Source organism: Ooceraea biroi, chromosome 6 (genome assembly GCF_003672135.1).
Source record: "Ooceraea biroi isolate clonal line C1 chromosome 6, Obir_v5.4, whole genome shotgun sequence".
Classification (NCBI taxonomy): Eukaryota; Metazoa; Arthropoda; class Insecta; order Hymenoptera; family Formicidae; genus Ooceraea; species Ooceraea biroi.
Genome location: NC_039511.1, coordinates 11,867,677 through 11,895,099, shown reverse-complemented (window position 1 = coordinate 11,895,099; position 27,423 = coordinate 11,867,677). Strand labels below are relative to the sequence as shown.

At 36.7% G+C, this 27,423-nt stretch overlaps 1 protein-coding gene across 7 annotated transcripts in view; it reads right to left on the bottom strand.

Moving 5' to 3' along the window:
• The window catches only part of LOC105285158 (beta-1,4-N-acetylgalactosaminyltransferase bre-4), a 100,225-nt gene that overhangs the window by 62,518 nt on the left and 10,284 nt on the right, over positions 1-27,423 (bottom strand). For 2 of the 7 annotated variants that reach the window (XM_011349165.3, XM_011349161.3), the window contains exon 1: positions 12,260-13,013. The exons of 2 other annotated variants lie outside the window; for them this stretch is intronic. The gene's annotated coding sequence lies outside the window, so the exon portion shown is untranslated. 3 more of the 7 variants (XM_011349163.3, XM_011349160.3, XM_011349162.3) reach the window with 2 other exon arrangements.

Here is a 27,423-nt window from a genome sequence, read left to right as displayed (position 1 = left end):
TATAATGCGTAGAAATTATTTCATGTTAATGGAATCCAAATTATTAATTTGGATCTTTTAAAGCGTACAGACAGCAGAGACATCAATGCAGTAATGTAAAAATGTTCCGTCTAATAATATAAATATTCCATTATCCATTTGAGAATGTCCATAAATATAGATAGGATATCATCAAAGATATGATATCCTCCTATTATTGAACATTCAAACATTTAATTCTAATAAAACACGAATGTCACGTTATATTTTTTCCAGACGAGCAAATGTGCAGTTTAATTGCTCGGGAATTGTTCGATTTATTTAATGAAGTATCACGAGGGAAGCAGGAGAAAAAAGCTGATGGCTTATTTATAACTCAGCTTCAAAAGATTGTAATATCGATCGTGTTATATAAGAGCGATGTCGCAAGGTATTGCGACAGGACTAAATACCTGAGGCATCGGAATTGAAAGCTTCATTAAAAGTGGTTTTACTTCTCCGCCTGGATTTATCTGCTTTGGCACGCGCGGAATACATTCACGAGGCCGTTTATACCCGTGTACTAATTAAAATTAGTTTGTAATCAAAATGTTTCACTTTTAAAGAACTGTCGCATCCCCGTAATTAAGAGCAGGCTTTTCATTAAGAGCACAAATTTTTTTCCCGCATGGCAGAATATTTCTTCACGAGAGCGACGCGACCATTTTTTTCCCCCAGATTTGACGTACTTTATTTTTCGCGTAGAAATGCGCTTTATAACAGAAAAACGGATTTGCGCAGCGTTTGCATCGACCTACTGGCGCATTTAATGAGTTTTGCAACGACACGTACCTTGCCACAAAAGTTTCACGATTAAATAAATGAACGACGAATTTTTAATCCATCTGCGGAACAAACGAATTCATTGCAAACGCATTTTTTTATTTCCGGCAATTTTCTGGCTTAACGAATTTCTTCACGACTATGACACGCTGCGGAAATATTTATTTATACTAGACTTTGTACCTAAATATGCGTGTGCATTTTTCCGATTGCTTTATGGATCTTCAGCCGTGACACATATCGGCGATTTTTCATGAAAAATGAGAGAAAAATTTACGATTTCGCAGGATGAGTCGTTAAAAGATCATTTCAGTATACTAACTCATGTTTATTCAGTTTTTAATATGTATGTAACCGCGATTAAATGACGATATTGATCGACACATGTCTTAAAGAACATTGAATAACGCAACGAAGTTTCTTTGATCAAATTGCAATTATGCAAATCGGTGTATCGCTCGTTCGTTATAGTAAACACGGCGGTAACATCTCTTTCAGCCTCTCCGAGGACTAAATAAAATCGAAGAGAAAATTGCAAACTAAATAGTCTATCTATTGCATTAATATTTCCGAGCGCAAATATCTTCAATTTCTCAGTTCATAAGTAAGCTTGTATAATATTTATTACTTTTAAAAATTTTCTCTGCTATATCTAGAGTACTGTTATCATTGCTGATTAGATAATAATTATTCTAGGAAAACAATTCTAGGAAAACAATTCTAGGAAAACATTCTTGTAAAATAATATTGCACCTCATTCGTGCGATAATGTATTAAATCTCTCTTATCTTTTATTGATCAGAGAAAAAGAAAGAGAAAGAAATTACTTAATTAAAACTTACAAAAATTATCTCTGTATCTATTACCTTCGCGCATTTAACATGCGATATATGCGAAACATACCACCCGTATCTTTATCAATAGAATTTCATCATTTTGGCGAGTGATTAATTTTAAACATCTTGTGATATTGTATCTCTGATGAGGTCTAGCCACTAGAGAATTTACATTTTATAAATTCATTCTCTTCTACTACACTTTCGCTGATTCCTCTGTAACACATTTAGCTAAAACAACCTCACTCTCTCTTTTCACATATAGCAAAAAAAGGAAAAAGTAAATCATATCCCAAATTCTGTACAATTGCAACAAACACGGAAATAACAATTTGTGTCAACATCTATTTTTTCCACCATTTATTTTTTCCAACGCAAGAAACAATTCCCTGCAGGGAGAGAATTTCGTTTAGCACTACTTGCCTCAAATGAAATTTGTGGAATCATAACAGAATATCCAGTCTGACTTTCTATATCAATTTCAGGTTTATCATTTCATTGTTATTTTATACTGCTCAATTATCCTGAATGTAATGAACTCGTCAAGGAATTTATCGTGAAAATTGTCGGGCTTTCCACTCTGTGTACTATGTATCACTTTGCATTCTGTGTACCGCGCAAGTTTATGTTAACGTTACGTCGTTTTGCAAAGTACGCGCACGCGTATATAGCACATCGGACGTTTTTCAAATATATCTTCTCCCAGTTATTCACGTACTATCCACAGTCAGAGGAAACACGTCATGCATATTTATACGACATGAATTATACCGGAAAGTGTACTTTACTTACTGCGTTCCCTTAAAAGTAAACGCCGTGCGCCCCGTATCGAGATATGCTAGATGTACTACCCGACGTTACGGTACCACCGTATACCAATCATAAGCTTCTCAAGTGCGGCGCATATACGTGCTGGAAATGTCTGTACAAATAAATTCTGCCTCGAGGATCAAGAAAGCGAATGCACTATGCTCGTGGAATCGATACAGTTTTCTGAAATTGTTCCACCGTTACGGAATTACGCTTGAGCAAAGTAATTGCAAAGCACATTGTGAGACAAATATCAAATTTTGGATCAGTAATTCTGTGTTTTAATGAAAGTATTTTGAACGATACATGTATATGTATGAATGTATTATAAATTTGTTAAAGAGATGTTATTATAAATCTTTTTGTTACTCTTTTGTCATTTTCAATAATTTATTATTATATATAAATACATAATATAAAAATATAAATAAATTTTTATTAGTAATAATAATTATTATTATAAATACATATTAACATTTGATACTATCTTATCTTGCAGTATACAAGATATTTCTTTGAACAGAACGTTTTAGCATATGCTTCTATCATGATTATCGTCAGCAATATCATTAACTCTTCCTGTTGTAAGATAATATCGTCTAAACATAGCGTAAGCAGAATCTTCCACTCAGCAAAAACTATCGAGGAAATGTAATATAAGCATTGTATATCATATGATAAAGGTTTCAGAATTAAAAATTGATAATTCTAATATTTCGTCCAGCACGATGCATAGAAATTCAGTTGCTGTATAGAAATCCGTTAAAAACAATTGTAAGTCATTTAATAAGAGTACAGTACGTAGAAATATATCCAATATACAAAAATAATTGTAAAATTATTATTATAATGAAACTGGTTCAACACTTTATTGAGAATAATGAGAATAAATATGAGAATTTTAAAAAGTTTAATAAGTTAATAGTTATACTAATGCAACGGAATATTTTATCGATTCTCTCCTAGGAAATTCTAAGATCGCTCGAGGTTGCGTATAAAATAAACGACAATTATAAGCCCGTATAATAATAAATAGAGGAGATGGTTATTTATTTCTGCATACAAATCCTCTGGAAACGCGTTACGCACACATAAATAAAGCACACATACGTGAAATTCAAAGTGTATGTGCCGGTTTACATCGCTCGCTAGGAAACTCAGGCATATTTTAACCATGAGGCGTACTGAAACTTTTAACTGAAATATGCGCTTTATTTTCGATATGATGCATCCTCTTCCACTTAATCTATGCGGTGAAAAGGTGAGAAGAAAGAGCTTATTTAGCCGCAAAGCCGAATAATGAATAAGAATGTATAGAAGTGAAATGGACTCTTGATTTAATATTCCAAATTAAAATAAAGGTATACGAGGTATATTTTATCATATTGCATTTTAAAATAACTACCCTCCAGTTCCCATATGTACAGAACACATTATTAAATGCGGAATTCATATTTCTTTGCATTTCGTCCAGTGGATGTTCTCTGTTGCTTCAATTTTTAATTAAATTTCCCAGTAAATTAAAAATTAATGTTTCCATAGCAGAAATCCGATTGAATACCGTTATCGACTCTTTTGATTTTCAGCTCATTCATCTTCATTATTATTCAATGTTTTCATAATTATTAATAATATTAATAATGCATATATTAGTATAATATTATAAATCAGTATTCCTCGTTAAAATTTTTATGTTAAAACCGCAGCATATTCATGTGTAAATTTAATAAATTTTCATTGTGTTATTTTATGTGTTTAAAAATTTATAATCTAAATATTAAAATAATATATTTTATATGTAATAATAATTTCAAGACTTTATAACAGTCACCCTGTGTTAAATTTTAAAAACATTAATGCAACGACGACATGCGACATTGTGCGAATCGTATAAATAACATTTTTCTTAAGTTAGGTTTAACATTATAAGTACGCTTTACATAAAGTTTGCTTCTGAGAATTGTAATTTTCCTATTAATTTTTTAATTTCCGCTAATTATCTACATAATATTAAAATGTCATTGCTTGACATACTTCCATTACATTAAATTAACACAAAAATTGACTGTTTGGGATATGTGAAATGTATTGAAGTTAACATAAATTCTTTTGCTGTGTAATATGTTTCCCTCGTTGTGCAATGCACATTAGATACATTGTGAGCTCACAAGTGCAAGACAGGTGCCGTTGCCGCGAATGCCAGCATCGCTGTCGCCATAGTCGATTTAAAACGACCGTCGACGGGATGTAATTGGTCCGATAACAATCCGCGATCTATGCGGCAGGCGGATGCGATTAAATGCGCGCCTGATGTTATAAGTGAACCGTGATAAAGCGGACCTGCACGAATAACGATTGCAATTGCGTCATTCCGCAGTCCGCTCGAAACGGAGACACAGTTTATTCGAGATTGCAACATGAATGATGTAGTGATTGAGAGCAAGATGGAATTGATCGCGAAGATTTTATTGTTAGCAATAAGTTTCTTTTCATATAGATTACATCAAAATAATCACAAACTAATGAATTTGGATAAATTAAATTTCGAAACGTTAGATACTAGCTTATTTTGATGTCAATCTTGCAATTGAGACTAAAATCTGTATTGTGATTGAAATATTTTAATAAAAATTTTTTACAAACTTAATTGAAAATTCAGTTGTACATTAAAAATTGCGCAATCCTTGAAGAATTTAAGACTTCGCGATACGCGGTGCTATCAAGTTCTAGTTAAAAAAAATCAAATGCAAATTTTACGCTGAATAAAAAATCTCTAATACTATTAATCTTTTCTCTATTTTTTAATAAAATATATGAAAGTTAAAAGCGCAGATAAAATTTGGAATTTTATTAAATGTAGAAAAACTTTATACTTGTTAATCTATCATCCTTAGCATCATTCGATGTTACTTTTCGGTCCACCTTATATCGAGTCACGTCGAAACGGGAACATGTGTGAGAAATGTAATCTATTCGAGTGAACTAATAAAACGACACACAATGCGCAATTTGGTCATCGTAGATGAATGGACGTAAATCCCACAAGACATTTTCCTCGACGTTCATGATATAATGGGGAACCAGTGCGCGGTTGAATGGTAACAACGTTTGCTCGCCTCGAATCGAGCGAGCGCTATGAAAGGCATCAATCGCTATCGAGCGTTGTAGAGAGCGAGCGCGTGACTTCTATACGCGCGAAACGCGATAATGGCAAGAAACACGTCCGTCGCGATTATTAAATGCACCCAATGTCTTCTCATGTTCTTCCTACACAAACGATCATTCCGCAACAACGTTTCGTCATAATGTAATCGATTTTCGTGGAAATCGCTTATTTTATCCGACGAATGAGTAATACGAGCAAACATTTTCCCCTAATTGCTTCCTTCGTAAAAGATCCATTAAAAAGTTGTCGCTGTTTGAGGAAACTGCGGTCAAAATTAGTACATCGGGAAGAAATTTCATTAGCATCAAAAAATTATGGAAGATAAATATGTATGCTTGTTAATAAATTCACAAAATTTTACTCGAGGGAAAAAATATTAATGTGAAAGAGTAAATGTGAAAAAAAGATTTTTATATTTTATATAATTAAATTAGATTTTTATATATTTCTATATATTTTAAGTTTATTTAAAGTCATATATTATATATATATTTAAAAATCGCCTCTAAATTGAATGGAAATCGATTCGAAGCTGCACTCCGATTAAATCTGACGGCCATTCTCTGCGATTTAATTAACAATATTTAATATCCTTTTCAACAGTCGTTTCAAGCTGTATTCGGTATACATTCGTACAGAAATAAAATTTACGGTAATGTATATTAAATTGAGATACAGGAATGAATAAAGTCGATATTTTACGTACCAAACACGCTCGTATATTTCGGTGATAACGCGCGCGGCTGAGTGTCTCGCATGTTTCGAAAAACACCAGAGTGCCACCCGCAATGATGTCGTCGGAGGAGTAACGCACACTCCGTGATAAAAAGTAATTTACGGGCGCGCTGTGATGACTTTGCGATAATTGATCACACGGCACAGCGATAGTTTCACGCTAACGTCAGTTAGGGGGCGTTACAATTTATAGCAGCACGATGAGCGTCTGCGTTGTGGTCCATTTATACGAGGATTATCAGTGCACCGTTATTTGGTATAATATCGGATTAATATTTTCACATGTCCCACAGTGACAGCACAGTCGCAAAAAACGCCATTCTTCATGATTATTGAATTATTTTAGATAAATCAATATTTCATTCCGGCCAAAGGTTTGCGCCTCGTATTAACGATGTTTTTCTCGCAATGTATAATTAGAATAAGTTGAAATAAGACAGCACCAGAAGATAAAAAACAATGAGACAATACTCTGATGCTATCTCGCTTCAAAATTCGTGTCAAAAATAAGTAGAAGCATATTCGCAAGCCGTATTTTATATCAAAAAGATATTATGCATATCCATCTCCTTTACATAGAAATAGTTATTCTAAAAGGATGATACAAAACATCAAAGCAGAGAGACTCAACCTAACTCTCATTAAGTTCACGAAAGATATCAAAAAGCAGGACTGATAAAACAAAGAAGATTTGTTCGTATCTCTCGATTTGACTTAATTTTCCTATTTTAATGGTTTATTTATGCTTTTGAAGAAGCGTTATCAGCAAGAGGAAATAAAAAAATGATATTCAGAAATTTCTGTAGCAAGAGGCAATGTCACATGTCAATCAGGTAGATATCACAGCCATCAAGATAAACGATGACGCGTCATCCTACGTCAGTCTATCTACTAGCAGTCAGTCAGTGCGACAGGTCATGGTAACGCTATGCAATCTGTCAGCTTTTATCCTAGTAGCTGACTTGTAGGTCTCAACGATAGGGTTATCTCTGACAATTAGGCAAGAGCGATCCACCGTCGGGTCGAGTGCATACACGTCGCTCACATAATGGACCTGATCGTGCGTCATTATTTGCGAGCGATATTTTTAACCGCCAGAAGCGACAAGCACTCGATTTCGCGATAGAAACTCATCGTGCCGCAATAGCGCGCTCCAATTCACGTGCGATACGTTCAAAGTGTGTATAATCGACGTACAGAGTGGTAGCGACGAAAATTAAGCAAAATACGTAGAAATTATTCGAGATAATCGACTCAGGCTTTCATGTGACGAAGCACGCTGCGTCTACCGAGTGAAATGGAATTGTCATAAATTGGAACACGCTACCACAAAATTGACTCGACAGGGGGATGGGGTGAGAGATTAACCGCGAGAGATTAGCGTTTTGTTAACTCCATTTAACTTCACTAATTACAACGCATAACACGTAACACCTTAATCGCGATAGTATTCCCGGAATACGATATTTCGCGAAGAACGCCGAAATTATCTGCTCGATAAATACAATCTCTATGTTTCAATCTATATCTTTCTCTTTTTCTCCCTCTTTTTCTTTCTCTTGTTCTCTAACCTTGTGCGAATTCCTCACACATATACATATACATGCATGTAGATTGTATCTATTGGGTTGGCCAAAAAGTAATTGCGTTTTTTTCCAATAGATGGACATACATGTCTTGAAATGTAACTAACTTCATTCTAAACCGCAAATTCATTATGTAGGTTAACAACTCACAGTTCAAGCTTCTTTTAGAAAAAGAAAGTACACGATTTCGTTAACAATTGTTTCTTTGCCGTCGATTTCAAAATGGAAAATCAAAAAGAACATTTTCGTCATATTTTGTTTTATTACTTCCGAAAAGGGAAAAACGCTGTGCAAGCTCATAAAAAGTTATCTGATGTATATGGCGAAGATGCTTTAAAACTGCGGCAGTGTCAAAATTGGTTTACTAAATTTCGATCTGGAGATTTTAATGTGAAAGATGCACCACGCTCAGGAAGGCCAATCGAAATTGATGATGACAAAATAAAGGCACTGATCGATTCCAATCGGCGTTTAACGACACGAGAGATTGCTGAGAATCTTAACATATCGAAATCGAGTGTTGAAAACCATTCAAAACGACTTGGATACATTAGTAAGCTCGATATTTGGGTACCACACGAGCTCAAAGAAATTCATCTCACTAAGCGTATTGACATCTGCGATTCTCTTTTGAAACGTGAGAAAATGATCGATTTTTGAAACGTATGATAACAGGCGACGAAAAATGGATCGTCTACAACAACGTCAAACGAAAAAGATCGTGGAGCAAGCGTGATGAACCTGCTCAAAGCACTTCAAAAGCAGATATTCACCAAAGAAAGATTATGCTGTCAGTCTGGTGGGACTTTAAAGGTATTGTATATTTTGAGCTGCTTGCAAGGAATCAAACCATTAATTCAGACGTATACTGTCGTCAACTGGATAAATTAAATGATGCCATCAAACAGAAACGTCGAGAATTGGTGAATCGCAAAGGTGTTGTGTTTCACCATGATAACGCTAGACCACGTACAAGTTTGGTCACTCGTGAAAAATTGTTGCAGCTTGGATGGGATGTGTTACCATGATGTTACCACATCCACCATATTCACCAGACCTGGCACCATCAAATTACCATTTGTTTCGTTCTTTGCAAAACGCCTTGAATGGTAAAACCTTTACTGCTGATGAGGATATCAAATCGTTCTTGGAATTGTTTTTTGCTGAAAAAGATAAGAACTTTTTTGAGCGCGGAATCATGAAGTTGCCTGAAAAATGGCAAAAGATAATGAAACAAAATGGACAATATATTATTTAATAAAGTTTTTGTTTCCCATAAAAAATTCGCCTTTTATTTATATTAAAAAAAACGCAATTACTTTTTGGCCAACCCAATATATCCTTCTTATCCTTTCTCTTCTTGGCTGCTTAAAAAGCGCGTCTACTGACAACTGAATAAAATAAACCGTAACGTATACGGAAATGCATAATCTGCCCTGAAGACTGCTTTCAAATAAATCCACCTGCTTTCGCATCTCGCAATCCACGAAATTGCTAATGTGTAGAACTCGTCGGAGCCACGCCGAACTTCACCGTACCTCACCAGACTTTGCCTGATCCGATCCACTTCAATTGAAAAGGGTTGGCAAGATCCGCCGAGGTTCGCCAAAGTACGACAAGATTTGACGAGATTCTGCAAAATCCTGCAAGATCCGGATCAGGTCAGCAACTCTGATGACAGGCACGTACACGCGCAGCCCTCCGTAAACAAATCTCTCGAGAAGGTATTATTTTTGGTACGCCTGAGCGGATTGTATGTCAAGAGTATTTTCTCTTGGATAGGCTAAAATCAGAAGCATTTGGCTTATCTCGAAGTGTTGTCTAGTGATAAGCGTGAGAAAAATGGAGAATAAAGATTCGTAATATTTACATCGGTAATATCTAATAATCTTTTTAGACAATCTGTTTTCACAATCGGAAATCCTGTCGCGATTAAAACATGAGTAACGATAATAATAGTTAAAATTGCTTGCATCAGTGCAATAATTGAATGAAATCCTAATACTTATATAGACATTTCCCAGCTGTTCACTGCTGATGAAAGAGTAATATTGTCTGTTTAAGTCCACTTACGTCAGAGAAAGGACTATTATATATTAACTAATCCTAGAATAGTATTTAATTCGTTTATCCTTTTCCAGGCTGTACCTGTATACAAGCAGCGCGACAAGCTCGGTGAAGAAATGAGAATCAATCAGAATTAGTGCCGGTTATTATCACAACTGATCATACATAAATGAAGTTATTGTATAAATAATACACAGAAAGTATATATAAGTATACGTTAGTTTATTTCTGTTCTTTATATTATGCGAAACTGCTGCGAGAGAGAAATCTAATTTCTGAATTGAATTTAAAATTGAACGCTATCAATTAAAAATTCGAAGACTTATGTAATCTTATAACGATCCGTTATTAATTCAATAATAATTAAACCGAGTTAAACCAAGAATAATTGACAATCTGAGATGTCGGGACATCAAATTAGGCATCATGATGAAACGACATGGAATTATCCGCGTGAGGGGCAAGTTTTCATTCGATATTCAATGAAAGTCAATATCTCTCGAATTTCACGTATCCGACGAAGACTCTCTGCGCTCTCTCTAGGAAAGGGTTAAAGGACGAGCGTCGCGAACGTGCTAGCCGCTATGTAATCGTTACAAATCTCCCGACTGCATTCCGAAGCGGCAGTTCCCCTTCAATCCTCGTTCTCGCACGGAATCTTACGTAATCCCTTACCTCTCTCACTTTCTCGCCTCTCTTTCTATCCGTTCCTCTCTTTCTCTCTCTTCTTCCCCTCCCTATCGTCGTTCGAGCTTGTGAGTCTTCGGACTTCGCCCACGTGTTAGAAAATTCATCTCTCTCTTTCTCTCTATTCTGATCTCTATCGCGGTCTCTGTCTCTCTCCCTCTCTCTCTTTCTTGATGTTCGCCGTAAGCGGCAGCCTTGGCCTTTGAGGTTTCAAACAAGATCCATCGAAGCACCCTTTTAGATCGACTTGTCTTCTTCTTTTCTTTCTCTATTGATCCTAAGATACCACATGCACACTTATACACACAGATACACGTTTTCTCGTCATGACACGCGGAGCTCTAACATGGAGTGTCGTGCACCCCACGTCGTTTTGACGCGTCTTCTAACAGAAAAAGTGATTCTTCCCTCGTTTACTATTTACCCCTATTGCGTGTCCTCCCCTTTTTCGCAGTTCATCTTTCCGTTCGTGGTTACAACCGGAATGATTGCTTTCTGATCGGAAGCAACACACACACATACACACACACACACACACACACACACACACACACACACACACACACACACACACACAGCGTGGCGTTCTGCGCTCGAGTACAGATAAGTAAAATTAATATAAATCGCGATTGCGTGCGGCGATATCAGAATTTTGTTAAGAATCGTAGCTCCAACTTCGTTGCACGAGAGATTTAATTGATAGTGCTCAGGAACACCGCGTGAACGATTATTATTAAATAAACTCAACTATTAAATAAAATGCATATGGAAAATTGAGTTGCGAGTCGAGTTCCACTCGGCAACATTGCGTTTCGAATCGAGTTCCATTCGGCAACGTTTAAAAAATTAACTTTGCTGGATAGATCGAACTCGATTAAGGTCCCATAGTACGTTTTCGAATGAAGCGACGTGCAAAGTGGCCGAAATGGAGGCCGCTACGTCCGAACGAAGCAACGTCGATGCAGTAACTGACCTTCTCAATGCAACCGGTTTTGCATTCACAGCCCTCTCTCCCCCTCCTATTCACTTCCCCCGATCGGGACCTCTCGCTCGGCGCGTTCAGATATAAAGCAGCCTTGCTGCCGTTTCGCCTTCCCATAAAAATGAGCCACACGATCTGTCTCCGAGCTATTCACGACTCTTACGAAACGCGCACGAACATAAATGCCACGCATTCTGTTTTGGAGCAAGAAGCACACGATTGTTGACACCGCAAGCACCGGAATCATTAGCACATAAAGTTGTGTACACTCTCGCGTAGCTGTACCTCAAGGAGATTCGTCGGAACGACTTCCAGCTCAAAATCAATTTTAAATCATCAAATTTTTTTCTCAGGGAAGTAATTTTAGTAATCGAGAACCGGATTCCGGAGAACTGGAGAATCGGAAAATTTGCGAGTGCGATCTCATAGGCGATCTGCCAGTATCATCGCCAATTAAATATTTCTAAGTCGACATCAAACCACAATTTTTACGAGACTGATTAATCCGATTAATAAAGAAAGCAACATCGTGACAAATCGCTCCATCATACATTCACAAATCGACAGCAGTTTATCTTATTTTACCTACCCTTCTCCCTTCAATCACCGGCGATCAGCACCGCGAAGGCGACGCTTGCGCTCGAGAATGCGATTCCCAGCGATAGTTTCGCGCACGTCAGCGCAAATGTGCGATAAATCGTCGCGTCGTGTACCTGTTCAAGTCTCAGGAGTCTCAAGAGTACTCGAATCTCTATCTCGACTGTCGCGAATGATTTAACGGGCGCGACGATAAGGAGACAGGCAAATGCCGCATGAGACACCTCGCCGCACGGAGTCTCGGCGCAGACTGACGTGCGAGTGCGGCTCCGGCGGCCTAAGAACCCACAGCAGGCAGAGAGGATGCGCGTTGGCGCTGCCTGCTGCGAGTCGCGAAGCGGATTGCTGCGCGATCAGCCGCGAGCTAACGCAGATGAGTATCGAGCGATTAATGATTGGGTCTCGACCCAGGAAGTTCGCTTCTCACGGAAAAAAAGATCGAGAAAAAAAGCCGTAAACGTGCAACTATGTTGCGAGACGTCGACAAGGACAAAAATATATTTCATGAGACGTCGACAAGGACAAAAAATATATTAGCGCTTTTAGCGTTACGGTTGAATTGTATGATATATTCGGATTTATTCAATTTGACGCAATCCACGTAGTGACGAAGGTGCTATGGATATTTTAATGTTTTAATCTTTATAAGTTTGTCTACGAGGCAGAATAAATTGTTGTTATTCTTCAGTGAATAAATTCTTATTGTGACTGATTATGTTAATTAAATATATACAGCGTTATTTTGTTACATGTGAATGCTTATTTGAATTGCTGCTGTGTTTACATTACATTTTGATTCTATCCTGGTTTTGTAATAAATCATTGATTGTATTAAATGCAAACATATTGAAACAGATATAATCTTCTCGAACAAATTATGTCCACTTTCATTAATAAAAGTATTAATAAAAGTTTCATTAATAAAAGTTCAAATCTGGTTCCCTAGATTGAATTCTGAATAGAATAATTTTTTTCAAGAGGATTCTCCGCAGAGAAACAATACGTTCGCGAAATTCACAGAAATCCACTATTTTCCAAGAATATTCGCAAAGAAACGTCGCGTTCGCGAGACCCGTACATAGGATGCGAAGAAACAATTTCGGAAATTCAAGGGCGCTCGTATTATTTCCCTCGAAGGCACAAAAATGTAGCGACAAAATGAATCCGTCGCGCATTAAATTGGCGCGGGCGGCATTGTTGCACATCCGCGATTTTGAATGCGACGTAGCAGCGCGAAGTACAGCCTTACCGAATGCAAAACGCGTGCACGAGATCCTCGGTCTGCTGCGTCCGACTACGTTTCCTGCGTGAAATTAAAATATGAAAGGGCGTATGAAAAAATACGATGTTCCATCGTCGCGAATGAAGGCGGACAGCGATAAAAATCGATGGTGTCCGACTTTATCGTTACGTTGCGCAGTGCACGTCTCAATAGCGTATACGATACCCGTATATCGTTGGACGTGAATTGTTCGCGACGTGGCTCTGTATGCTGACATCACTTGTCGAAAACCCGACGGTTTACTTGGCTGTTTGGACAGCTTTTATAACGGTACGGGAGCGCGCAATGCAGCGAGCTGGCCGCAAAATTTTCCGCAAATGCGGATTGCGGAGCTATCCCGAACTGTCCTTTGAAGATACGCTTGTAAATGGTGTTTCGCAATATTTCATGTGCGGTCTCGTTCCATCTCTCGACCGGAAAACAACGTGTACGTACATAAAACGACAAAACTCGACAGATTAAAGAGAACGCGCATTAAGCGCTTACTCTTGCGCGCGCGCGCTTATGAAAGCTCCGTTCCTCTCGTTCAAATCCCCCAAGCTCTACTTTCCAAATCCTATTTTGCGGCGAGTTTTCCATTCGCCGCTCACCGCGTTAAAAACTTTCGCGACTAGTAGGCGGACAGTTTGTCGGTTCTGACTCGAGTCGGCGAAAGAGAAAAGCGAATTCTGGACAATCTAGTCACATATAATAAAAAAACCGTTGTAGATGATCAAAAGTAGCAAAAAAATCTGAAAAATCGCTCTCGGTGAATCTCTCTATTCCGCGGTTTTTTGAATATTAAAATCTATGAAAATAACGTACTCAATCCATGTTCTTATTATTAATTATGAAATGTACAGCTTTATTTATTTTACTGAGCTCTTTTGTGTAGGATCGAAGCTTGTCTGATGTTTTAACAGAAATACGAGATTAATTACGTAGCTGGAAATTTATTATAATTAACGAGAGGTTCTTTGTCTTCAATCGTTTATAAATTAAAATGTACCGATGTTTCAACGTTTTTATTGTTTTTATTATTTATTTTTAGGGACGAAACGACTGAACGTCAATTTGAAGATGAATTTCTATAAAGACATTTTACCAGTGATATGATACCTTTCTTTTATCCACTCGTGAGTATTCAGCCAGTCGAAACGGAGTATGGAACCAGTTATATATTTCAATTTTCGTTTGACACGTTTCTCTAGCCACCCAGTCGAATGGACCTGATAAAAAATAGAAAAAGGAGAAAAAAAAGAACGTAGGTCATCTCAATTTCCTGACTCATCGTCACCTGCGGCACGGTAGAACTGCCATTTCCAAGGTAGATGAAAAAAACGCGATCGCTCGTACGCGCCAGCGAGCTACCAGCGGGTGTTACAGCGTCAACTTGCCCATCCGATGACGTGCAACCAGAATCGCACTAATATCAAACGCACGGGAGGCTATTTCGTACACGAATCTGCGCGAGTTTCCGTCCCTTCCCTGCCTGGCACCCCCATAGTGCGCGTTTATTGTTTGCACCGCTCTCGTTTCTGCTCGGCCTGTTAATAACACACGAGCTCGCTCGACGTCCCTGATATTTTTCATCATTGATGCGGATTGCCCGTCGTGGCCGCGGACGACCATTAATTTCGTGTCACTTCCGAGGTTATTGCCTCTAGGTGAAAAAAGCAAGTGAAATATAATAAAAAAATTGCTGTTGGGAAATGTTTCGAGATATCAGAATATTATAAGAAAGAGAAAGAGAGAAAGTATAAAATATTATACAATAAACTTATACGTAAAGAGAGAAGAATGTTAAAATTTAAAAAGAAATTTAATTTGTGAAGGTATTGGAGAATAAAATTATTTTAAACAAATATGTTACTATAAAAGCCACATTATATTGCAAAAGATAAAAATTTTGCTGTAACATAAATGTGTTCTGTAGATAGAAACAACTAGAAACAACCAGAACTTAAAAAAAAAACAATTTAATGACAACGAAAAAAATTTGTCTGAGTTAAGAATCACGAGTGATTTTAATGACTTAATCGATATCGTATCATTAGCAAAGACTTATATATACATATTACTTGTCGCATGGAAATGCGAATGTATATACACGCAAATTATCGCGATTATCGTGATCATTGCATTCGCACTTTGTGAGAAGGACAACGAGCAAATCCTGTTTTACGAGTGTGCTTGACGTATCTCTGTGCGAAATCTCGCGCGCGGTTAGAAGTCGGCATGCCAGACGTCGTTCCAGACGGCATTTCCAACCGGATAATTGCACAGCAAATGATAAAAAACCCTCATTCTATCTAAAACCTGATTTGTGCATTCAATTACGAAAGTTATAAGTATGAGAGAACTGGATTAATTACGTATCATTTTATATGCTATGCATACAACGTACGCGTAAAGTTATAGAAATTATAAAAAATTATCATATATTTAACAAGTTATGAAGTTATAAAGTTACAGAAATAATTAACAAAGTTGGGAAAATGATATTTTTATTCTATCCCGTTAAATAATTGACTGATAATTTTTTTTCAAGCACAACCACAAAAGTTTAATTCCCTCGACGGGATCTAAATGGTTCCCTTGCTTTGTTATTTTAGGATTTCCTTTTTCTGCTATCATGTTTTGATTTAATGCACGGTCATTAAGGGATCGGTAGCACATCTCGATAAAGTATACATTTCCATTCGTGGCGCTTCCGGTAAACCATGATTATTGTAATCGAGCGCCGTTTTTGCGTCCACGCGGATACGCGAGTGCGCGCTTTTCTATGGCGTATAATTAATGATAAACCGCGTCCGTTCGGTGCATCTACGCACGCATGCACGCACGCACTGCGAATACGCGTATCGCGAGATGCTGACGATGCGATGCGACACAATGTAACGAGACGCCGCCCGGTGAAGTTCCCACGGGAATATTCACGTGCGCGGGACTTTGCGTCCGGTGCACTTCCTTCAGATCCCAGGCTCGTGCATTACATTGATCCTAATCCGGAGATTGTCCCAAATAATCTTTTCGGTACCGTATTTTCACTAATTAATATTAATACAGATTTTGAGCCTAAATGCCAAATTAAACAGTATTGCTAAAGGATTCGATTCTGAGATTCAGCTGAATAATTTATAAGCGCTAAATTGTGTTTTTGTCTTTCGTTAGATATGCGAGAATATCGTAAGATCCCATTATTTACTAATTATAATAATCGAATGTGTACAAAAACGGACAAAGCCAGACTTTAACTTTATTTTTCCTAAAATATACTTTTATAAAATATTAACAAGTATGTTTCACCGTCATTTCAATATACATGTTAATTACAAAAAAAACGTGATAATTTTTATAAGAGAATAAAATTAAACGAAAGCAAACTAATTCCCATGGATCCCCATTCAAGAAGTGACGATACGGCGCTGCCAGACGTGCTTTGTATTATGCATGACCAGAGTGTTAAGTATGAAGAGCACAAAGAGGCGGAATGCACCCTGAAGGCATGGAGAACACATGAGACTGCGGCCAGCATTTCTGTCATACGGCTTTCCGGAACAGACAATGCAACCTGACATCCGCCACTTTAAATCAAGCTCCTCGGACTGCTTCTAGCTTTAATGTTCTTAAGCTCGTTTGCCACCCGTGACGATTCAACGGATTGCTGACCAAGTTCCACGACTTTCTCAAAGACAAATAAACAATTCCTCCAGTAACTAAAATTATTTTATTAACCCTTTGCGAACAACGGACGCATATATACGCCCTCGTAAGACAAACACTGTGTACTACAGACGCGTATATGCGTTCAACGAAAACATCAACTTGCCAGTATCTTTAGAAGCTATTGTTAGCCTCGCTGCTTAGCAATTGCTATAGCGGCTGTAATTATTTAATAATGGACCAAACTTGACGAAATTGAAAGATTAAATTGATAATTTCAGTTTCATATCAGAAAATGACAGTACGTATTATTACCGGCAAGATTCAGTTATGTAGAGCATTCAGGTGTGTGTGAAGCTGGCGTATCATTTCGCGGAAAATCATTAATTATTGAGAGTTCTGGCTCCCTTTTTAATAGTTCTAGAGTTCCTGATAGGTTAAACACATAGTTCTGGCCATTAAAGCGAAAAAGCGCATAGTGCAAAGTGAGACGCCAACTTCACGCAGCGTCTCACTTTGTCCTGCGACAGTTTCCGCCATAATTCCGGCTAGATTTTAAAAGATCTACAGTTCTACATGAGTTCTAGAAAGAGTTCTAGTAAAAAAAATTTTTTGTCATCTTTTTATAATTATTAAAGCTAAAAAATGTTTAAGGGAATGACGACTGGTTAATTTCAGAGAGTTCTGTGCTTTATGAAATATTTCTCGTGTAGTTCTGAACATATTTAACCATTTTCCAAAGAGTTCTGAATGCAAACATTAACAATTATTTAATAAAAAATTTTTATCGTCCGAGAAAGACGTATCTACGGAGATATATGTGAGACGCTGGTCGATTTTCGAGAGTTCTGCTTATTCTAAAACAGTTCTCGTATAGTTCCGGACATGTACAATGCCTTTCCAAAGAGTTCTGATAGGAACAACGATTAGAAAATTTTTTTAAAAATTATTTCGCTCGAAGAGTGGACGTTTTCGACTTTACCAGTGAGACGTTGGCCGAAATATCGGAGTTCTGGCTTTCCTAAAATACTTTTATAGTTCCGCACGTACTTATGATTTTCCTACAGAGTGCTATGTATGAGAGGTGCATAGAGCTCTTTAGGAAATTCATAAGTACCTTCGGAACTATACGAAAAATATTTTAGGAAAGCCAGAACTCCGACAGTTCGACCAGCGTCTCACCCTTTTCTGTCTTAAAATGCACTTTTCGAACAGTTTTAATTTTTTTTAAATTGTACAATGTCGCTGGCACATAGCACTCGGTAGGAAAATCATAAGTACGTGCGGAACTATACGAAAAGTATTTTAGGAAAGCCAGAACTCCGACATTTCGGCCAGCGTCTCACATTTTCTGTCTGAAAGTTCACTTTTCAAGCAGTTTTAATTTTTTTAAAAATTGTGCAATGTCGCTGGTGCATAGTACTCTTTAGGAAATTCATAATTACGTGTGGAACTATACGAAAAGTATTTTAGGAAAGCCAGAACTCCGACATTTCGGCCAGCGTCTCACTGGTAAAGTCGAAAACGTCCACTCTTCGGGTGAAATAATTTTTAAAAAATTTTCTAATCGTTGTTCCTATCAGAACTCTTTGGAAAGGCATTGTATATGTCATGAACTATATGAGAACTGTTTTAGAATAAGCAGAATTCTCGAAAATCAACCAGCGTCTCACTGGTAAAGTCGAAAACGTCCACTCTTCGGGCGAAATAATGTTTAAAAAATTTTCTAATCGTTGTTCCTCTCAGAACTCTTTGGAAAGGCATTGCACATGTCCGGAACTGTACGAGAACTGTTTTAGAATAAGCAGAACTCTCGAAAATCAACCAGCGTCTCACTGGTAAAGTCGAAAACGTCTACTCTTTGGGCGAAATAATTTTTAAAAACATTTTCTAATCGTTGTTCCTATCAGAACTCTTTGGAAAGGCATTGTACATGTCATGAACTATATGAGAACTGTTTTAGAATAAGCAGAACTATCGAAAATCAACCAGCGTCTCACTGGCAAAGTCGAAAACGTCCACTCTTTGGGCGAAATAATTTTTTCAAAAATTTTCTAATCTTTGTTCCTATCAGAACTCTTTGGAAAGGCATTGTACATGTCCGGAACTATACGAGAACTGGTTTAGAATAAGCAGAACTCTCGAAAATCGACCAGCGTCTCACATATATCTCCGTATATCCGTCTTTCTCGGACAACAAAATTTTTTATTAACTAATAAATAATGTTTGCAGTCAGAACTCTTTGGAATACGCTTAAATACGTTCAGAACTACACGAGAAATATTTTAGTCTTCACAGAACTCTCGAAAATCGACCAGCGTCTCACATATATCTCCGTAGATACGTCTTTCGCGGACGATAAAAATTTTATTAAATAATTGTTAATGTTTGCATTCAGAACTCTTTGGAAAATGGTTAAATATGTTCAGAACTACACGAGAAATATTTCATAAAGCACAGAACTCTCTGAAATTAACCAGTCGTCATTCCCTTAAACATTTTTTAGCTTTAATAATTATAAAAAGATGACAAAATTTTTTTTACTAGAACTCTTTCTAGAACTCATGTAGAACTGTAGATCTTTTAAAATCTAGCCGGAATTATGGCGGAAACTGTCGCAGGACAAAGTGAGACGCTGCGTGAAGTTGGCGTCTCACTTTGCACTATGCGCTTTTTTCGCTTTAATGGCCAGAACTATGTGTTTAACCTATCAGGAATTCTAGAACTATTAAAAAGGGAGCCAGAACTCTCAATAATTAATGATTTTCCACGAAATGATACGCCAGCTTCACACACACAACATTCAGTGTTACGTTGTTCCTCAAACAGTTAATTCCCAAAGAGTTTTCAAAGAATTTCCAAAGAATTTTCACTGATATCTTGGAACCTCATCAAATGTCAACCTTGGAACACTTTATGTGTTATTACAGTAATAATTCTCAAGTCGTATTTATACTTTCGGGTTTTATTATCTGTATGCTTCCCCTGAGAAGCCACGCGGTCACCATTGCAATTAATGTCACAGTGGAAAACAATTTGGACGCGTTGAACATCTCACCCCGTACGGTTTTTCATTCGCATGTCGGGAAACATTCCACGGCAAGAAACTTTGCCACCTGCAATATTACTTGTTGTATTAGTCTGTAATTTCAACCTCAACGCGAGATGAGACGAGGGGGTCCGCGTCGCAAACACGTAATTTCCGCGACTACAATTACCGCCGCAATTAGCGTGAGTGCTTTCGGTAAGTCTGACAATTATTCAGAGTAGGCGTTATAACGAATAACATTTTCGAGAAATGTCGAGATACCAAATAAGGTGTCCACTTTTCGTTCTCAAACTTTGCATCGTTATTTAATTAGACAAATCAGAAATGAACTTTACAGAAATGTCTTGTTAAAAAATGCAGCACTAAATATAATATCTTTGCAAAACTCTAATATCATATATAATTTTTCTAGTAAGCGTTCTAAAAGAGCTTAGACTATATTTAAGGGGGTATTCTAGTGTAGCATGTCAGAAAAATCGAATTTTTTTGGGCATATTTTGCAAGTATATGGTATGGAAAATATGTCTGCGAGAAGATTTAGCCCGATTCGCAAAATTAACAAAGTAATAGCACCTAATAGAAAATAACCTCTGGCGCGCGCTCGGCGGTTGGACCGCGCGGTACACAACAGAGCATTTTGTTAGTATTTTAGGTAGGGTCGGAAGATCGTTATTCTTTGAAGGTCGTACATTTGAATTGGAGCCTTTGTATAGTACAGGTTATATAGTACAATGAATCTCTAAATTCATTGATTTGGACTTTTGCTCCAAAACATCTCCATGCTGGCGTGAAAGTTGTTGAAATAGCAACATTCCTGGCAGTTATAATTTTCAATAAAGGATTTATGCCAATTTTCAAACTTATGAACGTGATGGGAGTTAGTATTGGTCAGCAAGCGGTGATGTACGCAAACTCCCGGAACGAAGCTCGTATCACCCGCTCGGAGCGGCGCTCCACTAACTTCTCTCGAGATCAGAGAATGAATCGCAGGGAAGAGAGATCAGCTCTGCAGGACTTCTACGAACAAGAGGAATGTCCCCTGTATGGCCCTGGACTAGCCGATTGATCGTAAGTAACATTATCTCTATGTAATCAGTATGAAAAACTTTAAACGTGTTTTTCTCGAAACCATGTTTTTCAAATTGGTTCCCATGATATCTCAAAAACCAGTTAATCAATTGACTCAGGCTTTTGCACACATCTTCAGTATATGTGTGGCTATAGCCCCTACCACAATAAAGTCGAAATATTGTTTTTTTGGAATTTCTACAGCCCTTCAATGGTGAAAAAAATGGCACAAATCGAAACTTAATTTTCTCAATGAAGTCATGTTTTAAATTTTCAACATTTTTTTTTCATTCTGGTACCTGCTATAGCCACACTCATACTAATTAAGAATCTCTTTGGTTTTTTTGTTTCAGATGAGCAGAACAGCTTAAATCATGGGAACCATGGACCAACTTTTTTTTTCATGTTCTTATTTAATATCATGTGCAGCGCTTATTTATAGTTATTGTCTAATACAAAAATTTGGAAACATACACCAAATATGTATGAATAAGCAGGGAAAACCCTGCCTCAAAAAACCTTATACTTTTTTAAAAAAAATTCACCAAAATAGCATACAAATTCCGCTTTTACACTAGAATACCCCCTTAAACCGCGATTTAAAACGCTCAGACAGATCGTTATATTCAGAGCACAAGCTGTATTCCGTTACGTCAATGATTGATTGATGACTTTCATGGCTTTATGCAAAACGTCGAGTGTCTCGCGAAATTTGGTAACATGAAATAAATTTATGAACACTATTTTGCTATTTCAAAGCATAGAGCCAGAATAGAACGCAAGGATTCGGTTGGTCCGCTATACATATAGAATGCAGTTTTTTACTATCTGCCTTTTCTTATCTCGTCGCATACATGTACATACATGTACCAACATCTCTGCATTCTTTGGTCTCGTCCTATAAAATATCTCGCTGATCCACGTAATACGGGCTTTAAATTCGGCCGCCGACCCGTGGGAGTTCCAACCGTGTGCGGGCGTTCGAACGCTGTCTCTCTCTCTCTCTCTCTTTCTGTGCAAAAACTGATAAGGAAAATATATATCCCCACTCGAGTTTCCGCTACCATGCCACCAATCCGCTCCTCCACCCTTCGCTCCCTTCAAACCCATGGCTGCTGACGAGGTATCTTGGAAGAAGGCCAATTTACACCCGGGATCTCTCCTGAGATAGTCAGATAAGGCCGGAAACCGAAACAATCTCTTCATTTCGTCGTCACAGAGTATCGCGAAACGCTAGTAATCTTCTCTGATAATGAGGACTTTTCTGCTCCTTACGGTAAATCGGGAAATTCGCGTCCTCAGCAAACTTTTGATAACTGTATTCGCTAGGAATTTCACCAAAGAACTTCATCATCGTCAAAAGAGTGATAAAGTAGAATAATATGTGACACAAATATAAAGAAATTTATGGATTAATTTATCGTTGATTTGAATCTTTACTTAACTAATTTTCCAACTCCGCAAATAGATAAAAATTTACGTATTGTTAAATAAAGAAACGCATTGCGCAAATAGAAGGTAATCTATATTAATTTATGGTTGGTTTTATCCGCTTCCATTAATCTTAATATTCGTGAACTCGTTTTTTACGTAAATACAGATTTCAGCTAAAAGACTGAGAGAAAAATATTTTAAAAGAAATCTATATTAATATTAATATTTTTACTTTTTATCCACGTCAGAGGTAATCCCAATTTAATTTACGTGATGGTTTACAGCCGCGTAAAACATTAGAGAATTGAAAGAAGATAGCTGAACTGTGATTAAATTGCAGTGTTAACCAACCAAAACAATCCACTTTCCTCACGGATTGATATATCGAGCGTTCGGGAGTGGAACACTTATCGAAGTCTCACATCGGTAGCCGCTGACTCGCGAAACGCGGAAGAATGGACGGCCACGGGAAGTCAATCGGTAATGTAATTAAGAGCTCCGAACCGCGATCAATTCTCCTCGAAAAGTACTTAAGTGCCGTTCGATGTATTTTGCTAATGGATGGTCCCAACGGTTTTCAATGGTAAGATGAAATTGATGATTTATCGAAAGAAAGAAAGGTGTGAAGAAAATATCAAATTGTTTTAATAAGAAAATTATATAAAAGAAAATTATATATTTCTTCCTATTCAATGTATCTGTGTTGCATTTTTAGCATATTCCGTGTTTATTTAGTATATGTATATTTATTTAGTAGATATATGAATATGCCGATAAAATCCAATACTCTCTTTTAACAAAATTTCAGTCAAAGTAAAAAGATTGTATTTATTAAACTTTATATTTTTAATTTTTATCTTCCATACCCAATTCGAAATATCTTAATTAATAAATTGCTGATATTTAGTTTGTAAATAAGGTAATTTGAAATTTCTGTGATCTTTTCGACAATTCAATCGTCACCATTTTTACAGCACATAGAAATAACAGCTAATTTTTTCTCCACCGGATCTCTCTCGGCTCACAAGATATCAACAGTGGGTTGGTCTGAATTGGTCCAGGTGGTCTGAGATAACAAGCGACTCATTTCACTTGCTCTAATTATGGAATGGAAATATTTGCATGATTTAAGCATGTAGAAAATGCGAATTGCGAAATCCACACCCGCATATGTTCTTTATCGATTTGCCTGACGTCGCATTTTCTACGCACATATCCGCCCCCATAATGATACATATTAATTTCTGCCGATATATCAAGAGACACGATAATCTCGCGCTAAGTGCATGCACGAAGCATAATTTAGGAATTTATATCAATTAATCCAGGAGTGCCAAATTTTTTCCATTAAACAAATTTGTATTTTTTTGTTATAGTAAAAAAATTTATATTTTAAAAATATATTTTTTATAAATATAATATATACAATTATGAATTATGAATCAAGATAAATTATTTCGTCATGTTTTGTGAACATTATTCATAGTTGGCGGCATTTTGTAATATCACTATTTGTTTAGAAACTGTTTTTAATACAGTAATATAATTAAATTTTTGAATCGAGATAGTTTATTTCGTGTCGTATGTTTAGTATGAAAATTTATATTCATGGTATTTTCTATACTTATCATTATTTTTCTAGAAACTACTGTTTTTAATAAGTTATGTTATACTTTATCTATAGTCGAAACGATATCTTGGTACAATTTTTTGCGTTAAAATGATGTTATATTATCTTTTTCCATAATTCCGTTAAATGCGCGCCTCATTATGCAACTAAAAGCGATAATCATATTGGATCAATTAGCAGTTAACTAAAGCAAAACGTATCGATTATGAATGGCTAGCTTGCTTCGGCTTTATTTACTGTTATTATTATTATTACAGAGAAGAAATCATTCTTGCATACGTATCGCTTGCATAATCCATTTTTCCTCTTTGGCGCATTTGTTCGAAATGACTAATTAAACCGAATCCATATTAACAGCTTAAAAATTAAACAACTTCGAATTTTTTACGCTCGCTGGCAATTAAACAGTATAATTTATTGCAAAGTCCATTTTAGACATTAATACGCAGATACATTAATCTCATCATAAATATTTTAGGAACTTTTCCAAACCCAATATTGGTCATTTATATCAGTCATTATTTATATTCGCAATATTGACGTAATATTAGTTGAACATTCCAATGTATTATTATTATATTACTCAAGGAAAACGTAATATTGATTTTGAAGAGATAAAGGTATTATATGAATATATGAAACACATTAATATTTCTGTCATTAATGCTGGACACGTTTTGGCGGTTCACAGTTGGCGCTTCAACGTTTAAGATCACTTCGCATCGCGCGGAATTGTATAATAGCTGCACGATATCGTACAACACCTTACGTGACGTTTACGGTATTTACGAGCGAAAATAACGGCTCTGAGGGGGCGGTTGGGGGGACTGCAACTCGAGATATAGCCGGGATACGATGGCGATCGACGATTACAACCGCGTTATCCAACGAAGAAAGAGCGTCGGACGCCAGCTCGGACATCACGCTCGCCATAATTCCTTATAACGCTATTGGCCCTTCTATATGGGGTCACCACCGGTAAGACGAAACATCGTCACGTTTCCCACGGTAAACTCCGTTATGCTTGTCCTCCGTATCGCGATTCCACGACGAGACAACCATTGTCATGATTTTAATTAGTCGGCCGATTGTGTATTGAATAATACGCATTACTTATAATTGCGCGTATAATAAAAACGCGTATGAATACGGCGCGTGATTTAACGTCAGGCAGTAACACACGTATAATAGTTTCCTCCCTCTTTTACTCCCCCGCCGATTATCCCCGCTGTTGGCTTTCCGCCGACATTACTGTCGTTCGTTTATTTATGTATTGTATCAATGGGATATTAATGAGTGGAAGATCGATCGGCAGACTACATATTAAGCGACAGTATGATGTGAATTAAATGGCATGAGGTGTTATTATTGAGGCATCATCGGGTTGGCTGTAATTTGTACTTTCTATCTGGCGGCTCTGCCAGGGAGGCTCGCTAGTTTGCATAAATTCTCTCTCGTATTGGCTAATTTTTCATCCGGATGTTCTATTAATTATCCGGACAGCATGATGCACACGAGAATTCCGCAAAAGAAAATTTACGAATGTGATGAATATTTATAATAAATTATCTTTCATGTTTCATATTAAATGTGATATTAAATATGAAGGTAAATATAACAAACAAATGTAATTAACTCTCGATACTTTTAATTACAGTCATAATTAGTTATTAACTGTTTGTATAACATGAATAGTAACAAACATAGTCAATAATCCTTTTCAAAGGAGAGACTGACTCATAATTTCGGCGTAATCAACGAAAATTTAATTTATGGAACCATTTTGTGTTCTTTCAGTATATTAAATTTTAGTTTGCAATAATATATCTTATTTTTATGCAACAATGTCACTCAACAAGCTAAATAATATTTTCGCGATTTCTATAATGCGATTTCTCGAGTAACTATTTTCACGATTGCTCGTTTTGTTTCTTACGTTATCTCAGATGTCTCGTTAGATGCAATCTTCTCCTTGTATGCATATACGCGCTTTTCGATACATTTGTATACGTACGTAATCCCCTACATACGTACAGTAACTAATGCCGTGCTCCCGTCGTGTTCTTGTTAGCGAAACGCGAGTTCGCATACCACCGAGATAGAGATTAGTGCACGGAAATACATTTTCGAAGTCGGCTCCTTAAGCAAACTTCCCATCCCATTACTGTGGCAATAATAATAATTCACCAGAAACAGGATGAAACCATACTATCTTGTAATCTGATTTAATTATTTAGTTTCACAGATACAAAATAATTGATATCTGATATTTTAATACATTGTACATTGACATATATTGACGAAACTAATAAAAAGATATCGCAAAACAAACTTGTAATTAGTTGTAAAAAGTATTCGTATTTTCAGAATTTCGTGAATAATTATATATATCGCAAATAAAATAGCACTGGAGAAAAATTTGTAGTTGAAAACGAAAAAGTCGGAAATAAAATTAAAATATTATATTTTTCATTAATATCGCCAATATATGAATGAATTTTCTCAATTTCTTTGAAGCAAATATTAATTTTGCAACTGGTTGCACAAAATTAAATATTAATTAATTGAGGTTACTTTTATATCGTGTACTATACATCAACATATAAACTGAAACTCGGTTGTAACTTTAATTCTGAAATTAAAATATTTTCGAACTCAATAGCATTCGCAATCAACGAACAGAATTTTCTCCAGGAAAAAAAAAAGAGAAAATCAATTGTAATCTTGTCAAAGAATCCGCAAAAGGAATGAAAAGTCCGAAGTCTGGTGAATACTTCCCGAGATACTCGATGCAACATGTAAAATTGCAATATTTATCTCATCGCTGGCTGGCTGATACCGGAATTTCCAGTGATACAATAGGAGCAGTCTGGTTTATGCGGACCGTATCATCCCTCATTCTTGTATGAGAGGGCGGTCTGCATGTAACAGAATAAAGAGGTTTCCTCCATTCAGAACGAGCGAATGGAAAAGCGGCTTTCCGACTATATGCGTCCCGGAAGATATAAAGGGAGACCGGAGGATGTTTCGTGGGTTTCGTTTAAACC